The sequence below is a fragment of the Condylura cristata genome, unplaced genomic scaffold (genome assembly GCF_000260355.1).
Source record: "Condylura cristata isolate star-nosed mole 26May11 unplaced genomic scaffold, ConCri1.0 scaffold00001, whole genome shotgun sequence".
Classification (NCBI taxonomy): Eukaryota; Metazoa; Chordata; class Mammalia; order Eulipotyphla; family Talpidae; genus Condylura; species Condylura cristata.
In genome coordinates this window covers 35,715,544-35,723,554 of record NW_004567102.1, presented here as the reverse complement: position 1 = coordinate 35,723,554, position 8,011 = coordinate 35,715,544, and positions in this window count along the sequence as shown.

Below are 8,011 nucleotides of genomic sequence, written 5' to 3'. Positions count from 1 at the left end.
GTCAGTCAGCCTGTTCTGCTCCCCACTCTGTCTCTGGTGAATCCTCTCACCGCCCCTGCACCTCTGGCCTGTAACCCAGTTCAGTATGCATAAATAAATAAATCTTAAAAAAAAATTTATGTTGAAACTTTTCCATGGCCCTCCATGGTTTTCTTATCTCAGAAACAAAAGGCATTGTCCTGCTTCCTTGCTCCACAGCAGGAGGCTGTACTTCTTGCTAGGGGAAGCACCTCTGCAGGGTCTGCGAGTGCAGGGGGAGCTGGCACCTTATAAGCTGATGTATTTTCTGAATTCACCTTTCATGTTCATCTGTGTGTGTGTGTATCTTACATACTTCCTAGCATGAAGTGAAGTATAAAAGAGGAACATGGTAAGTGTTATGGGCTGATTTGTGTCCACCTGCCATAACTCCCCATCAAAAATGGTTGTGTTGGTGTCTTACACCCCAGTACCTCAGAATGTGACCTTATTTTGGAGAAGTCTTTATAGAGGTAGTCAAACTAAAGTGAGGTCATTCAGGTGATCCTAATCCCATAGGACTGCCATCTTTATAAAGAAGGTAAATTTGCACAGATGCACATAGGAGCAAGACAAGATGAAGAGTGCAAAGAAGATGATCACTGTTAGTTAAGAGACACATGAAGGCCCTTGCAGAACCAACTTTGTTGACACCTTGATCTTAGTTTTTTAGCCTCAAGAATTAGAAGAGAATACATTTGTGTTGTTTCAGCTACTCAGTCTGTGACCCTTTATTATAGCAGCCCTAGCAAATATACAGTATGTTTACATAAAAATAACAAAACAATAATAATTTATATTATTCTATACTTACCAAGTTATCCAAGATGGGTATACTATAAAAAGTAATGAATTCCACCAAGCACAAATGCATACTAGTTTCACTATTGTTAATTGCACATAAAGAAAGAGATCTGGATTGATGCCATGAATTCTGTTTACCTTCAAGTGCCTATAAATTACACAGTGAAGGAACCACAATAATTTCACCTCTGTACTTTTATGAATGATCAAGGGCACTTATTTCATTATTAAAATTCATGAGTTGGCTGTTCTGCCATAGTCTCAAGATGAAATTGGGTGCTACATTTTCCTTGAACTCTTCTATTTATTCTTTCAGTTTTGGTATGTATTTGTAAGTTAATTTTGACATTCATTAAATTGGAAAGAAAAGTTTGGATGGGTTTCAACTCAGAGGTTATTTTTAAGTATTGTGAAAGGTCATCCAGCAGGTACAACACAATGATTGCCCTTTTATTGTATCGAGGCACTTGCTTAGCACATTTCTCTAGTCAGTTGATCTTAATTGTGTAAACCAGCTAAGGACTATTTATGGAGACTAGAGAAGGAACTTCAAAAACAGTGGACATTAAAGAGAGGAAGAAATTTTATAGTTACAATGTTAAACAGTCTAACACTTATAACAAAATTGATCCAAGCCAAACCCTAGTTACTGGTAAAACAAACTTTTTTGAAGCAGGGATTTTTTTTTTTTTTAAGATTTATTTATTTATTCATACAGAACTGGGATGCAGGCCAGAGATGCGGAGGGTGAGAGGATTCACCAAAGACAGAGTGGGGAGCAGAACGGGCAGATCGACGAAGTACACTGCTGAGGGGAGCAGCAGACGGGTCAGGAGAGGTCTGCCTGGCCATGTGGATCTCCTCTGGGGCAGGCGGGGATCGAACTGTTGTGGAAGTGGCTTAAGCTTCTTAGTGCAGTGCTTTAACCCGCTGCGCCACCAGGGAGGCCCGAAGCAGGGATTTTTGGCTCTGAGGTGGATGATAAATTCAGGAGCTGAGATTTTGGATGTTGTATTGTTTAGTTTTATTAAGACCTCTGCTGGATCAGAGGAACAATTCTAGGCATTTAAGAATATGGACACTGCATTTTCAATTGGCACTAAATGAAAAGTAAACTTTTAATTGAGATGAATTCAAATGTTAGAGGTCTATAAATCATAGTTCCGGGACATGGAACCAGGGGACCCTGACCATAGGCCATGGCTGGAGACTTTAAGCTAATATGAGGACTCTGACCAGCGACAGGGAGTAAGCCCAGAAAACCAAAACCAAAGTGGGGAGCAAGCACTCCCACTGAAGAGATGTATCCAGTTAGGCTCAAAAGTTTCAGAAGGTTGTGAGGGCAGCAGCCTTCTCAGAGGGGGTGGGGCTTGTAGGAGGCCTTCTAGTGAAGATTATAATCTGGTTATAATCTTATTTGGGGAAGGAGGATAGAGTGTGGTACCACCAGAGCTGGGGCTGAGGTGAGGAGTGGAAGGCGCTCACCTTGGATGCACAATATAAGGTGTAACAACAATAACAACAAATCAGTAATCAAGATAAATAAAATTTTAATGAAATATTTAAAAAATATTCAAAATTAATTCCAGAAACTCCATGCCAAGCAAGATAGCAACATTTTCTTTTTTTTTATTAATTTATTTTTCACATCACTCTTCATTTTGTGCATTTTTTCCTCCCCAGCTGCAATCTCCATGGACTTAACATCACTGATTCACTCATGTGCCATCACCATAGTCCAGTGCTCTCTTCCCACCCCAGTTCTGATCGCATTTCCTCACTCCCCTCTGTAAAATGTAGAATTGATGGATTTTGCACATTGGAGACATGGACTTTATAAGTAGATGAAAAAAGGCTATTGGTGGGTGACTTTGGTTTTGCTAAAAGAGGCTGCCTGGAGTAGTGGTTTTGAGCTTGGCTTCTGGAAACCAACTGCCCCGGTTCAAATTGTGGCTCTGCCACTTACTGACTGAGTGAGTTCAGGAACGTTTCTTACCCCCTGGTTCCTCAGTCTCTGCATTTGTGATGTGTAGACAGTATTAGTAACCACCTTGTAGGATTATTACCAGGATTAAATGAATCACTGCTCCTGAAACACGACTCACTTGGAATATAAAAAGTTCTAAATGAGTATTTGTTAAAATAGCAGAAATAAAATAATGTTGCAGGTCATCTGTTGGAGGCATTGTCAAAGAACACCAGGATATAACATTCTGGGACATTTGAGGGCAGAGCCCTAGTGAGTGTAAGAAGACTGGTACCTGGGAAGACAGGAGATCCAGGTCAGTAGCTGTTGTCCATATAAGAGAAAACCTCAGCTCTGGGGACACCATGCAAGATGCTACCAGTGTGCCAAGACCAAGAAGAGTGCTCTGTGGGACCCAGACTTCCAACAGAGTCTTTAAAACCAGAAGAACTTCCAGTTGTTGAAGTTTTGGCCACAGCTCTCTCATTTCCTGAGACAGAAAAATGATGACTTAATTTGCTGCAGAATTTGGGCAATTGCTGGGACGTGTTTACTGGCTTTTGTGATTTTTTTTTGAGTCAGTTAATAGAACACGATCATGAGGACAGGGATCCCCAGCTCACACTCGATGATTTGACCCGTCTGCCTGGCAGCTGCTGCTCCTCACAGGTTCTTCCTCCGCCAGAGCTGCTTGTCCTCAGCTTGCCTCCTCTTGGCCTCAGTTCTAGGGTTGCATCCTCGGGGTAGCCCTCCCTATCCCCAAGGGGACATATGCCCATGGTGTGCCTTTCTCCATGTCCTTTGTCACAATTTGTAATACACTCTTATTTGGGGTATATGATTTGTATGCTGCCTACTTTTTTTTTTTCCAGAAGAACTGGGGTGTAGGCCAGAGGTGTGGGGAGTGAGAGGATTCAACAGAGACAGTGGGAACAGGTGGATTTACTGAAATACACTGCAATAGGTGAGACAGCAGAAGTTTCCTATGCCTTATGTGGGTCAGCTCCCTGGCGGGGGGGTGGGGGTGGGGGTATGTGTCAAACTCAGGCCATAGCGGTGAAAGCGAAAGCGCGGAGACTTAACCCTTAGGTCTTCAGGGAGTCCTGGGTCTCCTGTTTTTCTGACTCCTTTGGTAGTAAATGTTTGGGGTGTTTGGGCTTAACATCTGCTTTCAGATCAGGATTGATAATCTGTAATATGTCTGGTAATTGGCAATTTTCCACTGCACACTCAAGTTCTTAGTTGGTTTCCAACAAGCTGAGGGTCTGTCATTTCAAATGGACTGTCCCTGTCTGACTGTGTTTCCTGAGAGACCACCTCAAAGATTGCCAGTGGCACTGGTCTATTGTGTGGGAGTGTGAGTATTAAATACAGTGGAAGAATTGAGCTCCCCTCCCCAATAGTTTTTGTCACACCATTAGTAAAAGGCAACAAGGCTGTCGAGATGTCATCGGTTCTAATGTGGCTGGCTATATTAAATGTTAGAAATAATGAAGGAAGAAATCTGAGATTTTCTTGCTGCAGTGTGTGCTGCTGAGGAAATGAAGAACGTCGCATTCAAAACCTCATTTCCCCTCTTAACTACAAGGAATTTCAGCATCAAAGAACTTCTTCATAGCACACTTCCACCTTATAAAAAGTTAGCTGGCAAAACCTGCCAGCAGGGGGCGCTGCTCCCTTTCCTAAGAATCATTTGGTTTTAACTTGAAGACAGTGACATCTGGATTTTGAACCAAAGATGATCAAGTATATTTATGACTGACACTCCACTTATAAACCTGAGAAGAGAAAGATTTATGATGGTGAAATTATATGCTTTCTTTAAGTCACAAGAAGTTAGTTTGCATAAGCAACCTCTTTGCCATGAGAAATGTCCTTCCTTATGCTGGGAAAATCATGTTATCATGTTATGAAGGAAAGGATGACCTGAACTTTGAGAAGTTTGATTTCACATGATCAGAATCCACTGTCAGTGTGAGGTCATCTAAACTCTTAGGGGCTGTAGGAACTTGGACGTGATTTCTCAGTGAATGTATGAACAGATAAGGGAAGTTGAAAAGATGATTGTGAGTGTTGGGGGGGAGGCGGTTTCAGAGTTATTACACTAAAAGTCAAAATCTGATTTTAGCTCCAGTGGGGTCTGCAGAGACAGTATATAAATGGAAAGTTAATGGGAAGCAAGTGGTCTTATCTGTAAGGGTGCAGTGGGTTCATCTAGCTCATCTCCTGGGGGACACTACTGCCTTTGAGGGGCCTGGAGTTTTGTAAATCTGCACCATCTGGGAAGAGTTCGATCCTGCAGACCTCTCTGCCTTCAGCTGGGGCTGATTCCTGTAGATTGCACCACTAGTAGCCTGCAGCAGATGGTCACACCAGTAAGTCTAGAAACTCTTGTCTTTATACAGCTAACTAGGCTTTCATAAGAGAAAAACAAGATTAGTGGCAAATCAAAATGTATTTATTCCAGAATAGCAGGGAACTGCACTTTAGGAGCACAGACTCAGGTTAGAGACTAAAAACATGCTCGGCACAGAGACCCAGGTTAGGATGTTCTTAGAGTGAGAATGGATGAATTAATGGCTGAGATGGAGGGGTCACTAGGTGAAAGTAGGCAAAAAGTTCACTTCTATCAGTCCTCAAACTGAGTTTCCTGCCGGCTTCTTCTTGGAATTTTGTTGCTCTGGTCCAGCTCTGGTGACTGATTCGAATTAAAAAGGACAAGTGTGGCCTTCCCTGGTGGCAGTGTGGGTTGAGGCACAACCTGGCTGCAGCTGCTTCCGCACAAGTTCTATCCTGGGTCAGTTCAGTGGAGGTGGAAGCTGACCCACATGTGCCGGCAGACCTCTCCTGACCCGCCCGCTGCTCCCCTCAGCAGTGTACTTCGTCGATCTGCCTGTTCTGCTCCCCACTCTGTCTCTGGTGAATCCTCTCACCTCCTCTGCACCTCTGGCCTGTATCCTGGCAATGTATGCATAAATAAGTAAATCTTAAAAAAAAATTCAGATTGGGAGGGAATATAGGCTTAAAAAAAAATAGAACAAGTGTTTTTGTTGCCGCAGCTTACTCCGGTCCTATTTTAAAATATCTCCAGAGATGCCAGCTTTCCATGAGCTCAAGGTGTATCTGCTTCTGTTGCTGATTTCAGGCAAGTGATCAGACAGGCCTCCTCTTGTAGCAGGTGATGGCCCTTCACAAATCTCCTAGTCTACTGAGGACTGTAGGGGTGCAGAGTAGGCCCCTTTGTATGTGGTCCTGGCTGCTTTGATGACACTACTGCTCACTCACAGCCGCTTCTCTCAGGTCATTTGATGATCAACTCAGGGGAGAACTTAAAATACTGACAGCAAATGGAGGAAAAGACCTCCATGCGCGCCACCCTGAAAAGAGACCCCCCAATGGGTTAGTGTTCATCCTCCTTCAGGTTTTTGTCATAAATGTTCCCTGAGAAACATCACTGATTATATGTTTCTTTAATCTCAGGATTATTTCTATCAGCTTCTACCAGTTCTTCATATTAGGGAAAGAAAAGTTTACACCTTTGCTGTTTCAAGCTGCAGAATGGGAAATTCATTGGAAATTGGGCCTATAAATGTAGAGGCTGAGTGGGAGTTTTGTTTTGGGGAGCTACATAATGATTAATCTACTGTTAAAAAACAGAGCAGAGGGCCCTCCCCTGGTGGCACAACAGGTTGGGACGCAGCACTGCAAGCTGGCTGCATTCCCTTCAGTGAGAGTTCGACCCCCCACCCCAGAGGGGACCCACATGGTGCGGCAGACCTCTTCTGACCCGCCCACTGCTCCCCTCAGCAGTGTACTTTGTTGATCTGCCTGTTCTGCTCCCCACTCTGTCTTTGGCGAATCCTTTCCCTGCCCCTGCGCCTCTGCCTGTATCCCAGGTCTGTGTGAATAAATAAATAAATCTTTAAAAAAAAAATAATAAGGCCCTCCCTGGTGGCGCAGCGGGTTAAAAGCACAACACTGAGAATCTAAAGCCGCTTCCGCATGAGTTCGATCCCCGCCTGCCCCGGAGGTGACCACATGGGCGTGGCAGACCTCTCCTGACCTGCCCGCTGCTCCCCTCAGCAGTGTACTTCCTCGATCTGCCTGTTCTGCTCCCCACTCTGTCTCTGGTGAATCCTCTCACCCTCCGCATCCCTGGCCTGTACCCCAGTTCTATATGAATAAATAAATAAATCTTTAAAAAAAAAATAAAAGAGCAGCTACTTCATTAGTAGGTGCCCCCAGCAGCCTACTGATAGGTGGTCTGTGAATTCTTTGTTCCTTGAGGAGAATAAGACAATCCAAAGTGTCTGAGCAGCTAGGAGTTTGCCTCACACCATGCTGGCATCACAAAAGCCCAGGGGTTCTCTAGGGAGACAGGGGGGCCCTAAGAGGTCAGAACAGGACTGATCTGGTTGGAGGCTTGGAGGCCGAGAGTGGGGCAACACTTAGCATAGGAGCGAGAAGATGCGGTGATGGTTAGGGACAAGGGACCAGTTCCTGTTGGCTGGGGTGGGATTGATTAATGGGGGTGAGGCAATGAAAATCCTGCATGCCAGGCTGACTCCTGGTGGGAGAGCTGGCCTTTGAATAGTTTTTGTAAAGGCTTCATGGAGGTCTTTATAAAGACGGTAAGTCCCCATGTGTTTGGGGGTTTAGTGGGAGGTCTTCCCTAAACTTGGGTGTGGATTTGATGAACCCTCAAAGTCCTTTCAACGTTGTGATTCTGTGGTTAAGATTAGGCAGGCACATGTGGCCACAGAGGAAATAAAATAGGGATCTAATGCAAAGTTTTATGTTCTGTATCTTTAGTTCCTGCCTGCTTCCAAATGGAAGATAATCTATTGTATGCAAACCAGGTTGATCCTGTTCTGACTCTACTTCAAAAGCTCAATTGACTCAATTCTCTTCAGCTTGCTCTTAGTATTCTACTTTGGTGTAGAAATATTTATTTCAAATACTTGAAAACTTGAAACAAAGGGCTTAAAATCCATTCCAGGATTTTACGGATGCACTTATTTGAAATCCTTCGTTTGTCCTTCCTGCAATTCTATCAACATAATTTCTGTCAACATTTATGATTTTTCCCCAAAGAATTAACATCCATGCAAAACAAACCCCAAATCTAACAAGTGTCTTGCAGAAACTGTCTTTTTCTTTGTAGGTGCTCCTGGCTTGAAACAAGAGTATCTTGTGGTTTGATAAAATATGTTTTGAGTACCC